Below are 11,906 nucleotides of genomic sequence, written 5' to 3' on the forward strand. Positions count from 1 at the left end.
ATTGTGAATAGCAGGAATTTGCTCCTACTGCTGTTAACGTCAGTATTTTATAAGGTGCACAACACTTTTTTGGCACATCACAAGTAATACCGCCTGCCAAAAGAAGTATAGCTAGTGTTAACTTGAATGTGAAGTAAATAACTTTCTCGCTTTAGATGTATCCTGTTCTGCATCCTGATGATTGTAGGTTTGGAAACTTAAATGACAAGCAATACTTATTTTTACTTTTTTTTTTCTTTCTGTTGTTGCTGTTGTTACAATGCTGCCACCTCCATTTGGGAAGGAGTTGGAGGGGGGAAGGGTATTTATTGCCTTCCCTTATTTGTGCCATAATGTTTCTGTTTTTATGAATCAATTCACAATTGTATTATGTGGAGGTGGTGGTACTCAACAGGAAAGCTACTTAACTGGAAGCAAAGAAGGAAGTTAGTCATATTAGTGAAGACCAGAAGACAAAAGTGTTTATGTATCATTGTGTATTTTTGGGAGGAGGAGAGGGGGGAAGGCAACTTTGTTTCTACTCCTGCTCTTTGTATTAAAATGAACAAATTGCTTTCAGCAATTTTTTTTCTAAATCAACTTCTTTGATACCCACGCGTGTGTACGCGCCGCTTACCATAGGTTTCTAAGTGGTTTTCAGGTGAAAGGGTAACTTGGATAAAATGATAACAGTGAAAGAAAGAATGAAAACAGGAAACAGATGTCTGGTGACGTCGAGTGATTGGATAGCACTTATTCAAGTGAACGACATCTTAGTCACAAGGCAGCTGTATCCTGGCTCTGATACTATAATGCTACAAATACCTTGGAGCCAAAACAGCCACGTTCCACAAAATCCGGTCATTCTGCTTTATAAAGGTGATCTTTTATCATCTTATAATTGGAGAGGGCAAAGGGGGCTGTATGTTGCTTTATTTAAAATATGCAATGCTCGTCATTTTTTTTTTCTGTTTATAGTGGCTAGTGTTTTATAACACTTGTTCTGATTTTATTTACTAGTGAAAAAAGTGACAAAGCTATAGAGGATTTCCTGTTCATTTTATCTCATCAGGAGCACAAGTCTCCTGGCAACTGAATACAGAATTATCAAAAGCACAAGTAAGTTATTGACAAAGTTTCCAATATATCTGTAATAAATGTCCTCACAGTGGGCTGTCATTTGTTCAATGATCAGGCCCTTCGATGCAGAACTGCAAGCCAGCACTGGCTTCTAAGGGGAATCTCTACCTAGGAATCGGTACCATGTTTTCATGTTCATAAGATAAGTGATTGGCTTGGATATCCTGTTTTGACAGGGTTGTTTTTTTTCATATGCAACAATTCATTACGCAGCAAGAAGTACTGAATCTGCTGTAACTGAGAAGTGTTACTGGTTAGCTGAGAAAAATCATGTTTGTGCTATAAAATACTAAAAGTGATGTTCATTTTTATCAACATTAGGCTTTAATAGTTCCTTGATGAAACTGATCACATATGTGAGACTGGAATGAAAAAGGCCTCTGAACAGCTATCTAGGTCCATAACCAAAAATTCTCTATTAGGTCTATGTCTATTGTACCTGTACCTGCAAGAGGCTGACTGCAGGCTTCAAGTGAAGCTAGTTAAAATGAATGTCTTTTCTCTTTCAGTTATATGGACAACAAAGACAGCTCTTTGAAGAGCTACTGACTTGTCACTCATTACACTGCGTACTAAATTGTTAGTGTTCAACAGTCAAAAGTTGACCAAACCGTTCACTGATTTCCGAAGACACAAAGACATAAATTACTGGCCCTGGCCTGAATCTTCACTGGCAGAGTGCCAACATTGTTTTGACATAGGAGCATAATTGATGTCAGTGCTCCAGGAAGTCATATAATAGTGATCAATTATGAAGACAGCTTCCCATTGCTATTTTATTGGGTTTTATTTCTCTTCTTAATTAAAAGGCTAGTTCAAAGCTAATTTTGTGCTGCTGAGCACTCAAAAGTTCTTTAAGATTTGTCTACATTAATTTGGAATAGTTGCACAATTTTTAAAGTATTAAATATTAATATTATTCTTATATATCTCTAAAATAAGTAAGATGCAATGTCTGTCCAAAAAGGACAATTTCGTGTTGTGAGTGCAGATCTCTCAAAATTTCCTGATCAGAGATCAGATGGGAGTAGTTTTATAGAACTCATGGTCTGTACTTCAATTTATTGTGTTGTCATTCAACATGTGAAAAGATGTGCTTGGAAGTCTTGGTATGGCAGAATCCTTACCCATCAGAGGGAAATTGTGAACGTTGAACTCCTTCATCTTAGCCCATGTGGCCATCGTTGTCTTTTGTAGCAGAAATGTGTGGCATTGTCTAAAGAGCTGTCGGTTCCTTGGTGGAAGCAAGCTCTCCTCAGATCTATTCTGTCTCCTCTGTTGCATCTGTGTCTTTCAGCGGTCTCTTCTCACTTCTCCTGTTGTAGTTGTGGGAACTGCAGGGCTCAGTCATTCTCACAGTGTCATCCTGTCTGGCCCACTCTGAGTTTGAAAATCTGGTTGTTTAATGTGCCTCTGGAGCAGGAAAAGTGTTGATCATTCCTGCATCTGTTTATACGAGGGGGTTTTTCGTGGCTTGAGTTTCCTGGACTGGTGTTGCTTTTGTTGTTAAAAATGTCAACAGCAGAGTTGTTTACTTGTTAACCTCGTAGATTCCAAGACACATTCTGGCCAGTGTGGAGAGCTCTTTGAGCAATGGAATCAGAGCTTATTCAGAGTCAAGGAGCACTTCTGGAAGGGTGCCTGTGCACTTAATTTAGAATTATACATATTAGATCCAAGTCTTAACAGACAGACACTTCTGTGTATCGTGCCCAAACAGGTTTGTCCTTGCACTTTTGGAAACCCAGCCTCTGTAAGGTTCATAGTAGTGTCCTGATAGGATCACCCTCGCTGATCTCTAATCTATAAACATGGGCAAGTTTGCATTAGCATATCAAACAAATATTAGCATATAATTTCCCTTTAAAGTTAATATCGTGAATTGATTTTTTAATTTCCAAATCAATGCAAGAATCATCTAGGTTGCTCACAACAGGCAATTGTTTAGCTAACTTCGTAGTCTGCAGATATCTGATCATCACTGGTGGAGCCTGGGCACTTACTGTATTTAGCCTGGAGTAGACACTTGAGCAGCTGAAGTGCTCTCCAGGCTCCACTCTCTCTAACAGTAGTTTTGACATGTAGCACATTTGTGCTATAAAGTATCTGGAGGTGAATCCCAATCTCTGTGTCTTAAGTGACTCACAATGCTTGAAGCATGAGCTGGGATGACCTTAAGGATCCACATGTCACCTAGCTCAGCACTGGGAACTTCTGAAGCTTGATGCACCAAATCCTTGAAAATTAGCGTGCTGGTGCAATAAAACACAAGACAGAGATTGTAATACCACAAGAGATGAAGCTCTGGCAATTAGATGATGAGTGTTACCTTGCAGCTATTGCAGACAGCAGCTTTTCTGAGGTACAGAAATCAGTGGCACCTCTTCCTAGAAGCCTCTGTGACTCTTTCCAGGTGGACAGCTCCCATTTCCCAGCTCTGTGCTGATACTGACATTCAGAACCTGCTGAAAAACTTGACCCTCTTGGTGTAATAGGCTGTTGTTGTTTGTGCTAACTCTAAAGTATGTGTTTCCTCTGTATGCAAAGCATGGAAATGAGAGCCACCTGAACACTCAACTCAGAAAAATGGGAGAGGAGGTCGGTGCCCTTCTGAAGTGTGTGCTTCAGCAAGTGGTGCATGCAGCCGTCAGAGGAGGTGACAGATATTTAAACACAGGTGTTGCCTCCCTGCTCTCTGAGATATGCCGTGTCTTTTAGGGTCACCCTGGGACTGCAGTGATGAGTTCTGATGTTTGTGTAGAAGACATATTTGGGACTGCTCCTTTACAGATTTGGACTTGCCTTTCCCCTCATTTTCAGTGATTCCTGGGTTTCTGACACCCCACAGACAAATTTGTTTTTCAGTGTGTAGACAATCTTTTTTTGTTTCCTAAGTAAATAGTACTTATCACCACAGCAAGCAGTCTGGGTATGGGCCATGTACTAGACTTGAAACTGCTCCAGCCAAAATATTATTCTACTGGTTTTATGTTAGCCTTGGCTTACATTATACTGCTGCTGCCCTGGCTTCTAGGACTTGTGGAATGTTTGGGCTTATTGCATCTTTGCCGTTGGTTTTTGTTGCCTTTTTGTTGTTGTTGGAAGGCACCAGCCCTTACAGGTTCATCATTAAAGACAAGTGTTTACTATCAAGAAATGAACTACTGTAACGAGGATGTGAACACATAGCACGCTTCTGCCCATGTCAGTTTTTATGCACTCATTTGTATGCATGTGAAGGAAGGAAAGCACAGAGATGCCTTGTCTACTAATTGTGTAAAACATAATCTGTCCATTAAGGGAACCTAAGAAGAAAAAGGAGGGAAAAGAGCTGTCAAGACATTTTTCTACGTCTTGTGAAAGTGCATGTTTTCCTGCCTTAATCTGTTGCTCTCAACAAAGCTGGATGGCTTGGCTTGCAGCATATTAGGAAGCCATTCACACAACCAGGAATGCTACCACTGTGTAGCACAGAACCAGGAATGCAGACCACTATGGGCACTGACAGGCAGCTCTGGCCTCAGTAAAAGAAAATAGAATTTTCACAGACTTGAGAACATGAGAAACAAAGCATGAAATTCTCCATCTGAGGAGATTCTAAAAGCAGAAAGCTTATGAGTGTCCTGTAAGCACTATTCAAACTCTGCCACGTACTTAATTACTCTATATTTTTTGCTGACTATACTGTTGTGGACCATAAATGTTCAAGAAATCATTTAAAGAATACATTTTATGTTTTCTTTGTTGTCCTTAGTGCTTTTAACCCCGCAGGAATCTTGTTTCCAAGCATTGTTCCTGTATCCAACAGGGCTAGAAACAAATCTAAGAAGCGGGTGCCAGCATTTTCATGTGGTGGCAGTGTTCCAGGAACTTGTTCTTTAGGATAAACAGTAAATATCGTAAGGCTTGCAGAACAGTTACTGATTCATATCTTATACCAATACCAGTTCTATTCATTGTTTGGGAGTATAACTCCTCTGCTGTACACTCAACCTTCAGTCGTGTCTTCCCAGCACAAAAGTGACATCCAACACTCACCTATAATATTCAACAAAACACTGTGTTACCTGGTGCATAACCATCCCATGCAAACAGCATCCTTTCCCCAAATTATAAGACTGCTCTGAAGATGTGCAGTGCTGAGAGCTGCACCTACTCACCGGGTAGGCAGAAGGTCTGGTGTCCTTCTGGTACAGACAATGCTGACACCTAGTGACCAGATGCATTTATTCCTCAGGGAATTCACCGAGTCCTTGTTTGGTCACTAATCGGTCATTTCTCAATCTGGAAAGTTTAAACTCCAAAGTGAATAGTTCTTCTAAAGGTCAAGTTATGGTGTCTTGAAGATCTGCTCGAATATTGGAGCCGTGCAGGTTTTGCACATACTCTTGTTGGAGCTGCACCTTGCAGCTGCTCTAAGCAAACTGAAATGGCTGATAGCACAGTCCTCCTTTGTTTTTTCCTCAGTGAAATCATGGCTGAGCTTGGTGTTTGGATCCTCTTTGCTCTTCCTTTTTTAATGAATCCAAAATCAAACATGATGGTTTATTCTCTGAGCTGCAAAATTTTCTGTCTACTGAGCAAGGACAACGTCTCACCAGGACACCGCCACCTGGAAAGCACTGCCTGTTTTGTCATCACTGCAGGACCTGCTGGACATACTTTGGGATCTATACCTCAGTGAACTACATATTGAAGACAAAGAGTAAAATCTAGGTAAAAGACACTTCCAGAATGCTTGTTACCAAATTAAAATGTCAAGAGTGTAATATATTTCTACGTATTTACGTGTGACCTTTGTTAAAAGAAGTAGCCATACGAATTCAAGGAAAGAGTCACCCAGTTGTGAACCAAATTAGTCTTTTCCTTGCAAGAAAAAATGATTGACTCCAAAAGTAGACTGTAGATGTTCTCGGTGATTCCCCAAATTAATAGGTTTCACATGGAACCATAAACTGTAGCCCTGAAGAAACAGGACTTGTAGCAATCCTTAGGGCTGGAGAAATTTTTACCTTTAAATATCTTTTGAAAGTTTCTTCATATGCTGGAAATAAGCATTTTGGTTGATTCAGCATTACCCATTGCTCCTAGCACTGTGTTTGGCTGTACAGAGTTGGAGCTCAGTGTTTTTCTGTGGTTGAAAGGAAACTTTGATTCTTCCTGAGTGAAATAACTAGGAACTTGCACAAGCTCCGTGTTGTTGAATGGAAAAAGCAGGCTTCTTTTCCTCCAGATAATCTCCTATATCTGACTCAGAACATTATAGGCATCTCAGGTTCTGTACCTGTGGTGTGTTTCTAATTAGCCCACAAAAAAAATAAGGTTCTGCATTTTAAAATCCACATCCTCTGATAGGATGTGTTAACAAATTCCCAAAGCAAAAATCTTTGCCAAAGGCAGCAGAGTCCAATCCTTGAGGAATACTCACATCTAAACTCTCCAAATGGCACCTGTGGTTGTTCAGAGAGAGAAAGGAATGGTGTTGTAGGTATTTGTTAGTGTATGTTTGATGTTCATGTTCTTCGTGTCAGGCAGGGCACTGCTGGTGAAATTTGGCAAATGGCTCAAAGCTATCACCCAGCAATGTGTGCCTGAATGAAAACCTGCTTCTTTTTTTCACTGCTGTGTGCAGCTGCCCTTGGTTTCTCTTCAAAAGGAGCTCACAAAGAAAGAGGGTTAAAAGGTAATTCATTTGCATCATCAACTTAAATAACTATTTCTAAAATTCTTGAAAATTAGCTCTAAGCTTATTATAATAACATTCACACTGAAGACCTAAAGATCTGTTCTGAGCCACGAGTCATAGAACAGGTAAAATGTAGCTTTGACCAGTTGTAAGTAATTCTCAGTCTACAAAGCTAAATATTGGTGACCCTGAAGGCCTTGGATGTAATCTTTGCATTTAGGAGAAAAAATTTTTAGAGAATCCTCTCACTTTTCTTCTTTTTTTCTTTTTAATTTTTTTTCTTTTTTTCTCTTATTTTTTTTTCCTGCTTTTTGGAGGTAATGGGAGTTCCATTAATCAGCCATACTAAGACAATTGTTTTCATTATTTCAGACTGCGAGGGCAGGATTCCTGTCTTTGTTCAAAGTAGCATTGAGGAGAAAAGTAAAGTTCTCCAGTATCAAAGTAATGTTTTGTGACTACAGGGAGTAAAGGAGGACACCTCCTACAGTTGGTTCTCTATGGAGAGGTACAGGTCAGTGCACCCTCGCAGTACTGCCCACAGAGCAAGGGACCTAGTGAAGAGCCAGATCCATGCATCCCTAAAGTACCACCTAGCATGGAGCTCCAGCAGTGGGGATGCAGGAATGTGTGCAGGAGTGAATGGAGAGCCCATGACCTCAGCACATGGTACCACATCATCCTCTCCACTGTGGTAACCTGAGAGGGGAGCAGATTTGGTGCCCCTGGCTCACTGGGTTAAACAAACCTGCTGCTTGGTGGGTTGTGAGCCAAAGGAACACCTTCCCCTGGGTTAAAGCAGCAGTAGACAGGTCTTGTGTATGTTTGGCATGGAAATCCTCATCCTATTGTCCTGCCTGAAAGTCTACAAGCTCAGTAGTGGACGGATTGTTCCCTTGCTGGAGGGAAGCTGTATGACTAGAATGGGGGCAGATTCTGAGAAGGGATAGCTTTTAAGGAGAGTTAGTCCTCTCTGTTACTGTTTCCTGGTTACTTACTGAGGCACAGTCATTCTATGGGGACAGAAGCAGCAACTTGCCCATGCGCTATTTGCCCATTTCTGAAGCCTGGAACTCCTGCAAGTGGAGAACATTTTCTTCATGCATTACCCTGAAGCTGCTTTCATATTTCTCCTCCAACAAAGCTCACCTACAAGGCCCTGACTATCAGCTGCGACTCTCTCATGGACAAGAATTACATTTTCTTTCTTCAAATAATAGCAAACTCCACCTGAACCATCACAGGCCTCAGAGGCCTACCTCCACCTCCTAACATGGTGAACTAATGGCATATCAAAGAGCTTGATCTTTCAGACTCAAATGTTTTTGTAGGATCCTTGTGTGCAGTATTGCTGGAATCAACAAGTAAGGCACATAGTGCCAGGGCTTTTCTCCTGTTATGCTTATATCCAAAATTATACACTTGCAAATATGAAGTAAAAGGCATATCCAAATTTCCATCTCTGCTAAAATTAAGGTTAGATGAAAGTCAGAGCTAAACATACCTGCTTGATCTTAGTTCTTCTCATGTCTCAGGATGTCTCTCTGCTGAATGTTCACTTGAATTTCACAGAGCTGTGTTCTAAAAACACCAATTGATGAAAATTAAGGTATAAGATTTTTACATTGTTGAGACTGTAGTGTGTTTTTTTTTTCTTTTATTAATAGAAAACCATCAGGAAGGGCACAATTCAACATTGAAACTTGATAGGGAAGAGACCTTTGTGTTCTATCTCTTCCACTAATACTCTTTATTAGAAGGCAACGCGATCACTTCTGCTTGTTGTGTTTGTTGACTGCTTATTGGTGTTTTTGACTCCTTTTTGAAACAGAAGTTTTTGAAAATTCCTAATTCCACTTTCCTACAGAAGTGTAACAGTTGGACTTGATGATTGTTGTGGGTCCCTTCCAACTTGGGATATGCTACAAGTGCAGGCTCAGGCATTAAGCTATACACTACAGTGCTATTTTAAAATGGTGTATCTTTTGTGCTTACCAAGGAATGACTGAGTATCTTTTCAGATATTTGAGCAATTTGTTAAAATTACTAACATCAACAGAAAACACTAAGACAGAAATACCAAGGGGAGAATATAAAGGTCTCATGAAAGTGAAAAATGTTGCTGAGACATGGAAGGAAATTTAGAAGCTTTTTAGTGTTCCTGGGAGGTGTCTTCTATCTTCACTCATTTCCACCTCTTCTGTGCCATCCTTCCTAGGAAGCTAAAGCCTCTGGCTAGGACAGAGATATGTCTGTGGGTCCTGCAGGACACAAATCTTCTGACTCATGACACAGGTCTGTTCGGATAACCCCTCTATACTAGTTTGTTTGGAGCAATTAGATCACATAACTTCTTTGGGTTTTATTTTTTTTCTTATTTTCTTCCCCACATATCCAATCTGATTATGAATCTACAACAATGTCTCCTATTTACTTTAAAAATATGATCCTTTTTTAAGCCTTGTCTGGTGACCAAAGTCCATCAGCAAGCCACTACATGGCTGTGGATTTATTTTAGAAAAAGCACAGTGTACATGTACTTTTACAAAATGTAGCCTGGAGAGTGTAACCACATCACCCATGTATGTAATCTTTACAGACTTTTCAAGCAAAACTATGACCTAGATGCTTGATAGTCTCTATTATTTCTGGATGACTGTCAGAGGTGCATTGATCACAGTATTTGGGGTGCACGGGTAAAGCAAGAGACACTGGGGTCTGCAGAGCCCTTTGTTCAATGGGCAGCAGCACTCTTAGCTGCAGATCCAGGAAAGGAAATATGCTTTGGTAGTGGACACTGACACCAGCTGACATTCTTAAATAGGATGGCTTCTTATCTGATCTTCGTACAGGCAGAAGCTGAAGTCCTTAATCAGTTTCAGGGAATACTGCAGTAAAGTTTTCCTTTGTTTTAGTCTGACTTCCTAAGGAAAGCAGTGTTGTGCAACAGAACATGCTTGCCTGCCGGCTCATCCTTTCTGCTTCCTCTCCATTTCTTTTAAACCTTCTGAACAGGTTCTGTGTGTCAGAGAATGGAGGTCCTTCTCTGCAGAGAAGGACCTGGGGGTCCTGGTGGACAGCAGGTTGGCCATGAGACAGCAGTGTGCCCTTGTGGCCAAGAAGGCCAATGGGATCCTGGGGTGCATTAAAAACAGTATGGCTGGCAGGTCGAGGTAGGTGATCCTCCCTCCTCAACTCTGCCTTGGTAAGGCCACATCTGGAGTACTGAGACCAGTTCTTGGCTCCTCAATTCAAGAAAGACAGGGATCTCCTAGAAGGAGTCCAGCGGAGGGCCACAAAGATGATAAAAGGCCTGGAGCATCTCTCATATAAGGAAAGGCTGAGAGACCTGGGTCTGTTTAGCCTGGAGAAGGCTGAGGGGTGATCTTATGAATACTTGTAAGTATCTAAAGAGTGAGAGTCAAGTGGATCAGATCAGGCTCTTTTCGGTGGTGTGCAGCAACAGAACAAAGAGCAGCAGGCACAAGCTGGTACACAGGAAGTTCTATATGAACGTGAGAAATAACTTATTTATTTTGAGGGTAACAGAGCACTGGAACAGGCTGCCCAGAGAGGCTGAATACCTCTAGAGAAGGAGATATTCAAAACTCACCTGGACACTTTCCTGTGCAACCCGCTGTAGGGAACCTGCTTTAGCAGGAGATTGGACAAGATGGTCTCCAGAGGTCCCTTCCATCCCCTGAGATTCTGTGATTCTGTAGATGTCAAAGAGAGGATGTTCCCTCAGGCCTCATGAAGCCAGGCAGCTAGATAGGAGAGGAAGCTGGCATGCCTGGGAAAGACTTGCTGGGATGGGAATTCCTCTTGCAGGCACCAGCAGGTGCAGTCCCAGGGGTACAGCTGCCAAGTTGCCACGTGACTCCTCCTGCCAGAGCTCTGTGAAGAATGCACAAACAGCCTAGCTGGAGAGGGAAACAGTGAAATCAAATCCACAAAATATTCCATCAGAAGTTGATGTGAAACATCTTTGATTTTCCCTTTGTATCTATCAGTTGCACAATCTTACAATTGCTTGTACCAGTAGTGAGAGGAGTACTTTTGTTTGTCCTATGGTAGATGTAAAGTGGGTGGCCCTTTGAGGTCAAAAAATGATAGCTGGAAACTTTTGCTCTCACAGCACCGAGCCCACTGCTTTCTAAGCTGCTCAGCACGTATTCAAACACCAACTCGGTTGAATATCTCAGAGGTTCTTCCCCCGTACCGAAGCTCCCTGAGCCGCGGCCGCGGCCGGGCCGCTGGGGGGAGGTGTGGGGCCGCGCTCCGGCCTGGCGCTGCCCGCGGCCGCAGCCTCGCTTGGGGCCGGGGCCGGGGCCGGGGGGGTAGGAGCTGCCCCGGGGGCACCCCGAAGCGCCCAGTGCTGCTCACAGCCGTCTGCAGTGCCCCGGGGCGTCTCTTGGTAATAAATCGATCATAAAACCTTTTAACGCTTCAAGTCGTGCATGGAGATTAATGAGGCAACAACTCGGGGCGGGGGGCGGAAAGGAGAGTTTTGGAAGATAATGGTTAGTAAATGGGAAAGCTGCTGCTCTATTACCTTTACATTTCCTGGTGTTAAAAACCGCAGTCTTTGAGGATACCTCTAAGTCAGAAAGGGACAGATGAATGCTCTCGTTACAATGAAATAATGAAGCTGTGGTGAACTTTGTCAGGAAAAGAAGCACTGACAAGACAATATGCCAAGGCCCCTTGCAAAGATACCTTTTCTTTCTCTTAGTAGATTTAAATGGTGATACAAAGTATACATTAAGCAGGAGATGTTGGTGCCAGTTCTTGAACTGCTAAGAATTACATTACCCTACACCACTCACCGCACAGCTGAGGTGCCTCTACCATTGCTGTTTAGTGAGCGTCAATTAATTCCCTAGAGCTCTGCTTACAAATTAAGGAACCAAGGCATGCAGAGATTTAGTGCTGCAGGAAAGCAGTCAAATGCTGGAACACCTAGCCTTGGGAATCAGATGCAATACAAATGAACAGCATTTTCATGTTTGTTAACAGAAGTACTATGGGAAACCAATTTTGTGAGGTGCGTTCCATGTCTGTAATGTGGCAAGAAGCCTTGGAAGCATATACAGGGAAA

This window comes from Numida meleagris, chromosome 2, assembly GCF_002078875.1.
Source record: "Numida meleagris isolate 19003 breed g44 Domestic line chromosome 2, NumMel1.0, whole genome shotgun sequence".
In the NCBI taxonomy this organism is placed as follows: domain Eukaryota; kingdom Metazoa; phylum Chordata; class Aves; order Galliformes; family Numididae; genus Numida; species Numida meleagris.